The following is a 15890-nucleotide window of genomic DNA, read 5'->3' as shown; positions in this document are numbered from 1 at the left end:
TTTAACCCCGGTTTACGGTACCGAGTTTTCAATCGCAAGTCCCTTTTGTTCGCTGAAGTCGATTGTTGATTTTCTTTTGCTTTTTTATGGTTAGCGTGCAGGGCCAGACACCAGCTTCCTACTTTCCGAAGGATCTTAATGCACAGTTGAGCTTAGAGTCCTTTTCTGCCACTGGGTCCTGAATATCGAACCGCCACCCTTAACATGGGGAACAGACGCTGTTGTGAGCCGTTCTTCCTGGAGAACAGACGTTCAGGTTTGCAGAAGCAAACGCCACCCCCATCCCTGTCAGCCTTCGACCAACGTTCCCACCGGTTTCAGTCCTGCCGGTACCACGCGGAGGTAAAATCGATGAACAAGTTATGTGTGGGCACGTTGTATTCGCGGCATTCCGGCAACATCTGACGGATGGCGAGCATCTGGTCCCTTGTAGCGTGTTGTTTACCCATAAATCCAGCCTGATATTTCCTCACGGATTCTCTTGCAATCGGTGTCAGTAGGCAGCGTTCAGTAGTGTGATCCGTGATCGCGCGATAGTTCCCGCAATCCAACTTGTGGCTCTTTTGGTAGATTTGATACACGGTACCTTCCATCCATTCCTCCGGTAATACTTCCTCCTCCCAAATCTTGGTAATGACACACCATTCTGGCCCATGCTAAGAATGCTTCTCGTTTTTCAACTAATCATATTCGGCGTCGTACCAGTCGTTTCTGTGATTCGGAGTTGTGAAGCCAAGTGCTGCAGCCGAGGTACTACTACGTATGGCGGATCAGATGTCGCTTCAGCCATCTTCAAGTGTAGCTGCGCGAAGCTGCTCTTCCGTTGGTAGGGCCACTGCTAGCTGCTGCGCGTAGTCTTGAGCCACTTCTACGTTACGCAGCCGTTCGATGTTGAGCCGCGGCGTTCGACTTCGACGCGTGGTAAGGACTGTCGAGAGTTTTCAGCTCATGCATACAGCGACTTAGTAGTGACTCGAATCTATATTCGCACTGCGGTATGTGCGGACATTGGTTATATCCGAGAAGAATTTACCGTCGATTAGAACGTGGTCGATTTGGTTTTCTGTTTGATGGTCGGGTGATCTCCAGGTGGCTTTGTGGATATCTTTGCGGGGGAAGAAGGTGCTTCGAACTACCACACCACGGGAGGCTCCAATGTTTATGCATCGCTGACCGTTTTCATTCGATACGGCGTACAGGCTGTTTCGCCCGATTACCGGTCTGTACATTTCCTTCTTTCCTACCTGCGCGTTCATGTCGCCGACAACGATTTTCACGTCACGCGGCGAGCAACCATCGTATGTTTGCTCTAACTGTGCGTAGAACGCTTCTTTCTCGTCATCAGGTCTCCCTTCGTGTGGGCAGTGGACGTTGATGATGCTGTAGTTGAAGAAACGGCCCTTAACTCTTAACATGCACATCCTTGCGTTTATCGGCTGTCACCCGATCACACGTTGTCGCATTTTGCACAACACTATAAATCCTGTTCCGAGTTCATTGGTGGTGTCACAGCTTTGGTAGAAGGTAGCCGCTCGATGCCCGCTTTTCCACACTTTCTGTCCAGTCTGCAACGCTCCGATGTCGAAGTTGCGGGGATGTAATTCGTCGTAGATTAATCTGTCACATCCTGCGAAACAAAATGACTTACAATTTCATGTTCCAAGTTTCCAATCACAGTCCATATTTCGTCACGTGGGTCTTTGCCGATTGTATCGAGTCGCATTTTCTCCTATGTTATTCGTAATGAGGATTTTTACGGGTGGTTTATTGGACCTACGTTAACACTCCTGTCTCGCCGCCCGGAGGGCCATCGTGCCAGTTCTGTTTAGCGTCTCAACCAACACTGGGAAGACCACGCTGATGGGGCTACCACCTTGAATCTAGCTGGGCGTGATACAGCATTTCTTACTCAGCCGCTGGATGACAGAACAGATGCTGTTTGAGCCTCACCTCTTTGGTAAACAGATGCTCAAGACGTGCCTCCTCAATTTAGCTGAAGTCAGAAGGACAACATTGCCCAGGCTGCACTACCAGCTAAGCACACAACCAAAGAATGAGTATGTCAAGAATGCCCACTCCACTGATGCTCGGCGGGATGCAATCGCAGCGCTATCTGGGGAGAAAAGTTCAACCTTTATACGGTGCGTTACTGATTGTATGCGGGTACCAAAACATACGCACACCACCTTATGACAAATCACGAACACTGTTATAGAGAGCTTCCACCTTGATACGCTTAGAGAGCGCCACTTGTCTTGTCGCTTGACGTTTACATAGAAAAAGGCAAAAGATGGCATTCTCCCTATTTTTATTCTTTGACACAACTCTTAGCTGGCGGTGTTTGTCATCGCTTGATCCGCGGAATCATGAGGTACACTGAGGCAAAAAAAACTTAGGAAGAGCATAAGATCCCCTTAAGATTTGGTGACACTACGATTATTGTTGAAAGCCATAAATTTCACTTATGATTAATAGAGAGACAATTTTATGTCCAGTCACTTATCAAAATCATAAGTTTTGCTTAGAGATATCATTGAATCAAAACTATAACTATCGTATGTTTGCTCTTATTGAAATCAACTACTGAAACTTAAAGAAATCAATATTAGTAATTATGAATGTCATGTCGTAAGCAAAATGATATTTGTATACATATATTGAGGATTTTTAGATGAAATAATTCTGCTCCAATTCATGTCATGTGTCTTGAATTACCGCGTAAGTAAAATGTTCGATTTCTCTTCATCGACTACATAAAACAAAGTGACAAGGAGCGTATTCGACTGTGCTTTCATTTGATAATGCAAGTTTGCATTATTTGTTTCTACCATACTATGTCACAAACTTGCTTCTTGTCACTTTTACGAAAAACGCTAGGATCAATTAAGAGGAATCGATCATTTTACTTACGCATAATTCCATCGTTGTTGTTGATTTGGGAGAATTCATGGGCACTTAAATAAAATCAATTTGATTTTGAGTGTCCGATAGCTCCGAAAACTGATCTGTGAGTAATGCTTGTTTGTCTAGGACGCAGCGTACTGGAATCCATAGCCTCAATGTAAAGATTTTCATAGATTTTAATTATGGCTTTTTCACAACCATGTCGCTTATGTCAATCTTAAGTTCTAGATATGGAACGTGTTCACGACAACTATGAGATCCATAAGCGAGTAATGAAACATGAAAATCGTCCGTTCATAAGTTGCGACTTATTAAATTCCTAAGTATTTTTGCCTCAGTGTAGGAACTTGTGAGAACCAGAGCTTTGCTGTACACTCTCATTATCGACCCATCGCACAGTGGAAAAAAACCGACCCAAAAAGGCACCTTAATTTAATTAAAAATTAGTATCAACTAATTGCTGCATACCTACCATTTTTTTTCTTGATATTGAATTGACAGGTACATTTCATGAGGCTCACCTCGATCCGTGTCATTGACTGGAAGTGCCCATTTTTACCCATCTTCCCATAAAAATACTGTTTTTCTGGATTGAAAAATAGTTTTAACTGATTGCGGCTAACCAACCAATTTTTACCTTATGTAGAATCAATCGGCGCATACTTTTTTGGCACACCTTGATCTGTGTCATTGACTGGAAGTACCCATTTTGCCTTATTTTCCCCTAACAATACTATTTTCTGAATTAAACGATTGTATCAACTGATTGCGGCTAATCAATCAATTTTTACTTGATGTAAAATTAACCGGCGCATATTTTAAGGTGCACCTCGTTCTGTGTCCTTGGGTGGTGGTGCCCATTTTGCTCCATTTCCCTCTAAACTACGGATTTTCTGGATTTATAAATAGTTTCAATTGATTGATTCATTGCAACTAACCAATATTTTTTTAGGGGAAACGGGCAATTTCGGACTAACGCATAGCGCGAGGTGTATCCCATAGTATGCATAGGTCGATTCTATTTCAGGAAAAAATATTGGTTAGTTGCAATCAAATAAAACTATTTTTAAATCCAGAAAACCCGTAGTTTAGGTGAAAATGGAGCAAAATAGGCACCACCACTCAAAGACATAGAACGAGGTGTGCCCCAAAATATGCGCCGGTTTATTCTACATAAAGTAAAAATCGATTGGTTAGCCGCAATCAGGTGAAACATTTCACTAATTGGGTTTTTAAATTAAGAAAAATGTATCGATTTTTTGATTCTATACGAAAGAGCACCTTTTTCTGAGCCACTAGGATTTTTTTCAGATTTTTAGAACTTTGTTTTGGTACCTAAAATCAATTTCAAAGATATTTGTTGAAATCACCTTTTGACAGCTGAGTAACTGTTTGACAGTTCCACCCAGTACAAAATGCGACGAGGGGTGATTCAACAAATCGCTCCCATACAAACTTCAAATTGATTTTTAAATAGGTTCCCGGGCACCAAAATTCATGAAAATTTGGATTTCGGCTCAGTTTTGCATGCAGATTCAGAATATGGAATTATCTCAACATCGCTAAAGAAGCCAATTCAGAAAAATAGTATTTTTAGGGGCAAATGGGGTAAAATGGGTACTTCCAGTCAATGACACAGATCGAGGTGCGTCCCAAAGTATGCGCCGAATCACTAAATCAGATTGAAAATGATTGGTTAGCCGCAATCAGTTAAAACTATTTTTTAATCCAGAAAAACAGTATTTCTAGGGGAAAATGGGGCAATATAAGCACTTCCAGTCAATGACACGGGTCAAGGTGTGCCTCATGAAATGTACCTGTCAATTCTACATCAAGAAAAAATGGTAGGTAAGCAGCAACCAGTTGAAACTAATTTTTAATTCAGAAAAAAACAGTATTTTATCGGAAAATGAGGCAAAATGGGTACTTTCAGTCAATGACACAAATCAAGGTGTGTCCCATAGAATGCTCCTGTCAATTCTACATCAAGAAAAAAATGGTTGGTTAGCCGCAATCAGTTGAAACTATTTTATAATCCAGAAAAACAGTATTTTTAGGGGAAAATGAGGCAAAATGGGCACTTCCAGTCAAAGACACAGATCGAGACATGCCCCATAGAATGCACCTGTAATTATACATCAATAAAAAATTGGTTGGTTAGCCGCAATCAGTTGCAACCATTATTTAATTCAGAAAAACAGTGTTTTTTAGGGGAAAATGGGGCAGAATGGACATTTACACTCAATTCCGGTGAATGAAACAATCACATCAATCGATTCCTTCCATTCGGAAAAGTCGGGCTTCAAAAATCGCAATCAGCCGCAATAATTAGGTGCCTTTTTGGGTCGGTTTTTCCCCACTGTGCATCGTTTTGCAGCCCATACATTTCCGTGAAATGCGTCTTCAGAATTTTCATCAAAAGTTTTGAGAATGATTGCAAGGAATATGGGTACAAATTATTACAAGAGTAGTATTTGCTTACCTCTTTTAAGCCGCGAAGCCGGAATTTTTCCAAGCATTATTATAGTACCTTTTCTACGCATTTCTGTGGTTTTGGTGCTCAAAATCATGAAAAGGGTAGAACATGATGTAGTTGATGTTTTTTGACATTCTAGGTAATCCGAACTGTTCTTGAGTTTAGATCCTAAAGTCTATGGACGTATCAGTAACTTCTTTCATTATACAAAGCTACGATTTGTAATCTATCATGTTCAATAAGTCTACTGAAAGTTCAATAGACAGTATCAGGTCAGTCGGGATATCCTAGGTCATCCAAACTGTTCTTGAGTTCAAATCCTAAAGTCTACGGATGTAACAGTAACCTTTTCGTTATATAAAGCTACGATTTATAATCTATCATGTCCAGTAAGTCTTCTGAAAGTTCAATAGACAGTATCAGATCTGTTGGGATATCCTAGGTCATCCAAATTGTTCTTAAGATTACATCCTAAAGTCTATGGATGTAACAGTAACTTTTTCCATTATACAAAGCTACGATATGTAATCTATAAACTATTATGGTGTTGAAAATCTTGCATATACAGCAATTGAAGTTTCTGTTTTGGCTAAATAGATGTTGTGTAATCTATTATACTTACTGGAGCGCAGAGAATACAATCAGAGACTATTACATAGCTTAGGGACATTAAGAATCGTACACACTGTTCTGCAATATATTACAAAGAATCTACAGCCGTAATAATTTATTTTCTTGCTATTTTGAGTTGCGCAACAATTATAATTGTCTATTTAATTTAGTTTAGTAATCCAGATATATCTCAAAAGTATTTTGGAATGGCTCTGAGTTTCGCAGAAGTCCACGGATCTGGGTGTGTTAGACTAGGTAACGTAACTTTTTATAGCACAAATAATGACTACAACGAGAGCAGATTAAAAAAAAATGAGTTTCATAAACGTTTGAACAACCTTAAATGTTTCAAAGGTACTGTAAGTTATCGACTAGCTCAGGCTTACGTTCTCAGGGTCGATCGCATCACTTTCTTGGGGTAGACTTACGATACCATTACCAAAGGAACAACGAGCAACGCCACAGGAAAATCAAGTCCTTCTTCCTAGAAATAACTTACGCAACAACACAAGAGAAGCTACGCTTATACATATTTATTTAAAGAAAGTTACATAGAAATAGAGGGGGGGGGGGGAGTTCGTTGCGGCCGATGCATTGACGATGGGGCCCATGGGCATGCAGGAGAGAGAGAGAACATGTATTTGGTGTTGGTACTTGCCACTCGCTGGTATTAGTGGAGCTGGGGAAGCCAACCGCGATTCCATCGGTCGGATCGACATCAACGACGGCAGCTGGTGGTTACTTCGGGCGGCTTGCGTGTCGGATGGGACGCTACACTTCCCACTCGCCTCCCTGCTGTTCCAATCGCAGGAGATCAGTCCGTTTGATCCGGCAATCGGCCAGATTCGGATAGCGTCCAGGGGATTCGTGGAATGGCGGCAGGTCTTCTTGACGGTAGGTTCTTGGAGTCGGCTTCACCGACAGGCGTCCTTCACAAGGTGTGGTCCAATAATCGAGGTTCTCTGGTCCAAGTTTCTCGGTGACGTTCAAAGACTCGTGCACGGGGCCTCAACACATCGGATATTGAGCTGCTATGAGCGGGGGTAATCCCACCGGACCTCACAGTAGCCCTCACCTCAATGGCGGTCGTTGAGGCTCTCCCGCCACGTGTGGCGCGACAATAACGGAGGGGGCTCGCCGGCCACCAGCCTTTGACTCGCCACCACTTTCGACACTTTACTCGATGCCCGGGGGAGGGGTGGTTCGTTGCGGTCTTCCTCGATGCCCGGGGGAGGGATGGTGCCCAGACTCTGTCTACCAGGCCGAGATCACTAGCACATGGGGACACTCCCAGGTCGTGTCCCAAAATTGCCTTCGTCACCGGGTTTTGGGTAACGGGGAAGAAGCAGGATCAATGATCACCCTTTTCGGGGGCCTCAACACTTCTCGGGGCACTTGATGGTCTTCGCAACACTTTTCTGCGGTTGGAGAAAATCACGCACTCTTGGACGCGGTAGATTTAATTGCCTCGCGACGGTAATCGTTCGTTCGACCAATCTCGTCTGATTCTCGCTATTGACTGCCGAGCATCCAACCAATTTCCTTCACCGATCTCCCAGCTCCCGCATCGTTCTCTCGTTCTCTTCTCTTCCTTTCTCCGGAAATCGTGTTACCAACCTCTCCGATACATGTATATTTTAGGACAGAAGTGAGAAGTGAGATTGCAACAGGGGGTATTTAGAGGTCTATCTACTATCGGACCGAATTCAAAAAAGGTGTCTTATCCTACAACTATCTGACCTGATTTTATATAAATAACATCAACAAATTTTAACCTATCTGAAGTTTTTGATATCCGGCAGTACATTAGTCTCATTGTAGCCGTTAGTTACGGTAACAGTACAGAACAGCCTACTAGTCTTTGAAGAATATAAGTAAATATGGTTCATAGTGTATCATTATTCAGTGTAGCAGGTTAGCATTGCAAGTTGAGATTTTAAATTGTGTAGTCCGTGAAAGGTTGGATGACCTGAATTATCACAAAACTATCATGAAGTTACCTTCAAGAGTTAAGAAGATCCCATTTGGCTGTGTAACATTACTATCTAAAACGAAAGCACCTCAGGCTACAGTAGTTATTTTTATAACTAAGCTCTCAGTAAGGATGGACCATAGTAAAGGGTGATAAGGTCAAATTTTGGTCATACATTTTTTTCCATAACTTCAGACTCCGTACACCAAAATAGAGATGGACTAGTAATGGTACATTGTATGTAGCTTATACCATAAAATTTTCCTCAAAATCGGTTTAGTATTTACGGAGATATTGTTGTGTCCTGAGATCTGCAATTTTAAAGTATTTACAAAGGGGATTAAAAAATAAGTACATGGTTTTACTGTTTTATGGTAAAAATGGTGTGACCAAATTTTGACCGTACTACCCTCTATCCCTAAAAAATTATAACAACGCTTATTTTTCCTCGAACTGCTTTGATAAATACAGTGGATTATGTAACATTTCTTAACGTAGAGGCAAAAGCTATTATCACAAGTGTAGACCTGAAGCTGTGGTCTCCGAAGTAGTTTGGTTGATCTGGAATATCTCAAAACTATCTTGGAATGACTCATGAAATGCCAGGGAGATTACAGATTACAGTTGGATGTGTAATGTTACAGTTCATTGTGAGAATAACTATAGCATATATGCAACGTTACTCAGTATAACAGATATGGCTTGTAACAGTAGTGTAGACCTGAAGTTCTGAACTCGAAGGTAGTTTGGCTGACCTGCAATATCCCTATAGTGTCTCTGAATGACATTTGAGATTTGATGAGCTTCATGGATCCCAGCAGATTATAAAATGCTATTATTTATGGCGAAAACACATATTTAAAGTTATTCTTGTAGATCTATTAATAGGTCGGCTCCAGAGGCACGTTCTCCTCCATTTTGGAAATTTGTGCCATCGCCATGAATACGAGCCTATTCATCATTTACCTGATGGAGAGGGAAGGGAGAAATGGGATGGATAGGGGAAAGGAAGGTAAGGGAATAGGGTCGACATAATCGCATAAGCGTGCCACAACGGGTTCAAGCAGCGCTCTAAAAGGGGCACAGTAGAAAAAGCTTAAAGAGTAAAGAAAGCCTATAGCTACTTACCTCAACGGGTTCAGAACAATAGAACATTCTGAGGGTTCAGGCTTCTTAGGTCAGTTTCACTTAATTAAGTGTTTACCGAGCATTCGGAAACGCAGTTGTGTAAAAACTGAATTAGTTACATATCAAATGATAAGAAATTCCATAGTCGGATTCTCAGCTAAGACATAAAAATGAAGCAGTTTGTTGAGGCTTGTCGTGGGCAAAATAATCAGTAAGGCTGGCGCCCGAGCCTTCCAAATAAACGAATAAGTAAAAAAATAATAATAATAAGTAGGAAAACCACATTGAGTTATCTCAATTGCGTTTTTGCTACAAGATTCCTTAAAAGTGGCGACAAGACTCCCGCATGGGGGCATCCACAAACATTCAATTTCCTTATCGCTACTTGACGTAATGCCGAGAAGAAATGCCGGTTTATGAGCATTTGGTAAATCCAATTGGGAATCATCAAAGATAAACAGGAAAATCCGCGCGGCTTCCAATATGAAATCGAAAGATACGTGTTCAAAAGTATCTTGGAAATCCAAGAAAACACCCAAACAAAGCTGCTTTTGAGTGAATGCTTCATCGATATCGTAAACAACATTGTGTAAACGAATCACAATAGACTTTCCACTTTGGTAAGCATGTTGATTACCATGGCATGTTTGCCAGCAAAACATCACGGATGTGATGCTCGACAAAGCGTTCTAATCATTTCAGAAGAAAGAGGTCAAACTGGTAGGTATGATCTTTATATGATGAATTATCCACCCCCGGAATAATCTTGAGTCATTCTTGATTCTTGACAGTAAAATCCCGCCTAGATTCGGTAATAGCAAAGCTGCATGCAAGCAGTTTTATCAAAACATGTTTAGAGTATTCACATTTTGGAGATTAAAAAAAAAGCAAAGTGTCCGATCACGGACACTCGATGATGAGGGCAATCCTCTCGGTTGGATGATCCCTGCTGGGGCGGCCAATTCCTCTTCGGAATGCCAGGGATGATCGGCCAGTTCCTTCCTCAGGAACGCCTGGAGTGTCGATGCTCAGACGGGAAATGAATAACTCAGTCCTGAGAAGGACTAGTGGATTGGTGGTTCGGCTGGCTTCATAGGAAAGAAAATTGCTTTTTGCTATTGATCGATTTATTCGCGCGCCATACAACGGCTAAAAACTGAATCAATTGATTAAGAAATGGGTCTGGTATTTATAATGGGAATAATCTTATTCTTCTTCTCTGTTGACATGGTATTGGACGAAGTTAGAAAAAGGCGCCAACCAATCAGCGTGAGACTGTTGGCGCGTCGGTTAGCTGGCATGCCGGTGGAGAGCTCATGTTGGATCATGATGGTAGTAGTGCGTGTGTGGAGAGTTGGAGTTGGATAGGATGAGGGTGCTTGTTAATGTTGGTGGCCGAAATAGTCGCGGCGACTCGAGGTTAGCTGTGTGTTTTCTATACGAGGATTGGATTCAGGTGGGAACGGGATATGGAAACAGGGCTAACAGCAGAGTGAAAAACGCAACTGTACAGACCAGGGTTGAAACGCTGCACACCGTTCGCGTTGTGCGCGAACACAAAGCGATTCAGTTCACATTCAATCGATATCTATCAGGTTCATCCGAAGATGTAATTAATATTCACACATCCGGGAAAGTGTGTATTGAATAAGCATTCCAGAAAATTATCAACAGAGGAAGATAATTGCCGCTCGAGGCATGACACGCGAGATTGCCATTTTATTTATAGGGGCTGTACATTTATTACGTAAGGAGATTTTTGCGAATTTTCGACACCCACACCCCCCCTTGTAAGATTTTTTGTATGGGAACCCAAATATTTTTGTATGACGCGTAAGATTTTTCGAACCCCCCCTCGCCCCATAAACCCTTACGTAATTAATGGACAGCCCCATACTGAAAGTAGCAAGCACCGGGTAAAACGCATAATGCGAATCCATATAGGTGGTAATTAAAGCGACACCTACATAGAAATCCCCCTACAAAAGTAAGGTTCTTGGACTAAAGTTGTTCTTTTATGCTAAAAATTGAACTGAGCTGTCATAGCCATAGCCACTACCCAAACTAGGCAAGATCAAACTCTTACAATCACAAGACAAGAAAGTAACAGCAACGATAAAAAACCATTTCTGTATCGATTGAAGAACACCAGGGGAAGAGTCATATAGGTGATAATTGAAGCTAATAAACAAGATACTAATAATCCAACCCTTACTAAACTCGCAGTTGAGAATTAAGAAGGATAGCTGATTATCTCGGAGAAACACAAGGTCAATTGCACCATTGCTCCGCTCACCGCAGTAAGGGAAAAATACTGTGGGGGCGCCCTAGTGCTCCACAAGCTCCGTTTGTGGTTAGGTTGTTATAAGACCAGCCTAACCATTCATTCCTTGGCACGGTTAGCACCCAACTATCAATCACTCATTTAACAGGCAACATAAAGCCGCATTACATCACGAATTGGGGGTCACCTGTTTAGTGGACTCTTACCACAGGAACAGACCGTCCGTAGTGTTATTCTTTAGCCAATTGAGACAACCGCTACCGATACCACACAGCTATCTAGGCTGATCGGGAAAAGAAGTTAATATTGATGGTCAACTTTCAACGAGCCCGAACAGCCCACTGAATCCCAGAAGATTATGCAGTGATATTATTTGTGGCAAAAACACATAAAGTTATTCTTGTAGGTCTAAGGGCCGATTTCTTCACCTCTGCTTAACTGGTAAGCCAGGCTTACCCATATAGTTAAACCTGGTTTAACGCTTAAGCCAGGGTGAAGAAATTGCCCCTAAAGGACTTAATTATAGGACAGTTATGACGACCTTGAATGTCCCAAAGGTTTATAATAATATCAAGTAGACTTCATATATTGGTGCAGTAATCGAGGTTGATTGAACCATATTCAGTATAACAGATATGGCTAATGATAATGTATATAACTGACATAGTAGATTTCAAGTGCTAAACGGATCTGCATTGCTATTTTTGTATGGCGAAAAGTTATAACATTATGTATGTAGATTATGTATGACCCCTCCGGATCCAAAGGGTTAATATACATATCCACATATCCCGCTAGATATTCACTCAAAAGTGAAAAGGATTTTCTGGGATTTTCAACACAAAAACTCTTTCTATTCAGCTGATGATGATAGAGGCCTTGATTGCGGGAATTATTCGGTTTTATGGAAGAAGCTATAGCAATCAATTGTATTATTTGTAATACCGTCAAAATACCATCAAATGCTGTGAATATGAACGGAATACACAATAATGACAAACGAATGCTTAGATTTAGCATAAAACTCCAGACAAAGTGTGTTTGGTGACGTAGAAGTTCATCAACACACATTTGTAGGTGGAAATTATTTTCATGTTTGATTAATTATTATAATTTATTATAAATACTCGAGCTGAAATTATTTTAAGAGCATTAGATAAAAAGCGTCCACAGCTATGTTTATAAACATTATAATCGCTTGTGCAATAACAGAATGATTATTACCGTAATGATTACAGTTCCGGTCTATTCAAGCAACATAAATAACACGGTCCGACAAATTTTTTGCCCAGCTCTAAATTTCACCTTTTCTGATTGCTCCCGACTAGAAACTCATAAATCCGAAGTTTTGACCCTCCCCCTCCTGGGAGAGGGGAGGGGCATTGATTTAAAATTTTGAAAAATCGAAAAATTTCGAGGTTTTTCGATCGCCATTTCGGCTAAATGCACGATATCAAAAAAGGAAAAGGTTGGCCACGGAGCTCTAGGGGTTGTGCAACTACCAACAAAATTTCACGAAGATCCATCAAGCCATTCTCGAGAAACGGTGTTTTTACGAAATGATGTTTTAAAGATTTCTTATATTGCACGCAAAGAATCCAACTACTATATGGCACAATTGTTGATTTAACCATGTCGTTTGGCATCATAGTGTCTTCGAGGAAGTTTTTCACTACAATAACGTGCTTCTTTTAACCAATTGGTAAAAATGATCAATCCCCCTAAAAGTGAGATAGAAAATTTACTTTTTGAATTTTTCAAGATACAAGGTTGATGACTTCACAAGAGTTGTAGAAAATGCTGTTCTGAATAACTTTGTTGAAGACGCCAAATTCGTAGCTCCGTTAGCTTTCAAGACACGTTAGGTTTTTTATTACCGGCGGTCTCTTGAAAGTGTTTATTCCTCAATAACTTTTTTTTTGATTCCCCAATTCTATTCTTACAGTCTCTAATAGGTCAATCATTTTGACTTTCTAAAGGAGACAATTACTTGTACTTTTGCATTTGTATGAGGTAATTTGCTTACATTTGCCTATAAAGTAGTGCGGGGCAAAAGTTCGCACCTAACAGTCTCCACAAAATAACTATTAAGCGGAAAGACAATAATTTCGCTTTTCATTGCTTAACAATGCCCTATCATGTAACCTTCAAAAAATAGCACTAGATTTTATCGAGATCTTTCTGTAGCTCTAGTAATAAAACCTTTAATGCAAGTACTTCAATGCGAACATTTGCCCCATACTTGCGGAAAAAGTTCGCACATGATAAAAGATAGTTTAATGGTACAAAGTTCCAAGTTAATTCATGTTTATCCTTTCACTATAGCCACGAAATGTGTTTATTTCTATTTATAGCATTACATCCCAACAGGGATTCGGCTTGGTTTTCAGTTTTTGTCTCTCTCTCTTCTTGGCGTAACGTCCTCCTGGGACAAAGCCTGCTTCTCAGCTTAGTGTTCTATGAGCACTTCCACAGTTATTAACTGAGAGCTTCCTCTGCCAATGACCATTTTGCATGTGTATATCGTGTGGCAGGCACGAAGATACTCTATGCCCAAGGAAGTCAAGGAAATTTCCTTTACGAAAAGATCCTGGACCGACCGGGAATCGAACCCGTCAGTTTTTGTATACAATGTATTTAATGAATACTTTCAAATACTATAATATAATAGTTGTTACCCAGACAACCAGTCATCGTATAAGATGTTGCATTAAGGTGATAAAGTGGGTCTCCATTTAGGCACATGTAAAATGTACGCATATCGCCTCCATTTCAACATCTTATACAACATCTTATACGATGACTGGTTGACTGGGTAATAACCCTAGTGTGGCCAACATGGTCCTGGCTAGCTTTTTCGACTTCAATTTTCAATTTTTTTGATGGTTAATCTAAAAACACGTGAATATATACTAGAGAGCTTGACCAAATATCAAAGCAAGGAGGTGCGGGAAAAGAGGTATTCTAAACATAATGCCCTACATACCATACCCATTGACACATGGGCCGGGACGAACAGCTAGACTTTCCTTCCAAAGTAAGACGTGATAAGAAATTTTTGTCTCACCAACTGAGGTGAGAGGTAACCAACCATGCTCACCACTACACGCGACGGCCAAATTATAATTTTTTGATTTATGCAATAATGTAGAAGTTCTTCAAATTTTTAATTCCTTTTTAATATTGGAGGTCTAAGTTTATATTAAGATCAAATTATCAACTTGTTATTTTTTTTATATAAAGCAATGAATGTCCACAAATCTCTGAATACTTTTATTTTACTTGTAATATCATACATTTGTGTTTAAGACTAAAATCTCGTATCCTTTTATTTTTTCGTAATTATGGCCGTTTTTATATGAAAATACCATATTTTCAAAATTTACTTAATCACCTTAAACAAAAAAAAATCATTTTTGATTTTCTTCGTCATTAAAAAATGAAAATTAGAAATTTTGAACAATACTTATAAATTGAAAATCAACTTGAACCATCATAAGATAAGAAGTGCCAAAAAGAAAAAGCCATTTCTAGAAGAAACCCAAGGATTACTTTCTTAAATTGGATTATAAAAAACTCTCTAATTTTACATAATATTGACAACATAGCTAAATCTAATAGTTTAGATGTAAAGCTTTTAGTTAAGCCTTAGATACGGCACTGGACCATTGTGTAGTGGTTCATTGTTCCATGGTAGAACCCGATTTAATCCACCTATGGTACACAGAACCCTTCTTACACTTATAAAAAATAATTGTTGTATTATTTGTATTTAACATATTTGTTTTGTGGAATTGACCAAAAGTTCTAGAAAAAATTGTGGATTTGGCATCTAGTGGATTGGTTTCCAAAATAGCATAATGGACCATGGACTAAACTACCAGAAATGCCAGACACTTCCTAGAGTCTTGTATGGAATGTTTAAAAAATAGCTTACATATTCTGGAATTTTGTATCTTTTATTAGCTGCTAAAAGATCTTGAATCGATTAATAAATGGGTAAGAAAATCAGCGAGATACACTTTGTCTAAATCAGTCAATTAAATTAGCTCCGAAGTACTTGGTATTCATGGTTATGGTGTAAAAACGACAAAAATGATATATCTACTAAGCTAATCAGTTTTGGCATTAGCTAGTTATTTTGGCTGTCTGGTTCTTCAAAGCTTTCATTTAACATATTGTTAGTTTCCATAAAATTCCTGTGCATTTGTAATTTGTTAATTATAATTTTGTTGAAAACAATAACCTGCTAGTATACACTTTGTATGAGGTCAACATCATTTATTGAAAAATAATTTCCCATAGACTGGTCAAAAGCAAATGCACGATAACAAGTGAATATAATAAAAAAAAGAATTTATTGAAATACTCTTCGTAAGATATCTTAGTAATCAAATGTCGAATCGAAATAAAATTTCAGGGCCTTATACAAGCATATTGTAGCTTTCATTTGGTGCTTAGAGAACCCAAATCGGTTGACAGGCGGCTGAGATATTTATTATGGTACCCTCAAA

This window comes from Aedes albopictus, chromosome 2 (assembly GCF_035046485.1).
Source record: "Aedes albopictus strain Foshan chromosome 2, AalbF5, whole genome shotgun sequence".
NCBI lineage: Eukaryota > Metazoa > Arthropoda > Insecta > Diptera > Culicidae > Aedes > Aedes albopictus.
The sequence above is the reverse complement of the archived record's forward strand: the minus strand, read 5'-3'. Positions refer to the sequence as shown.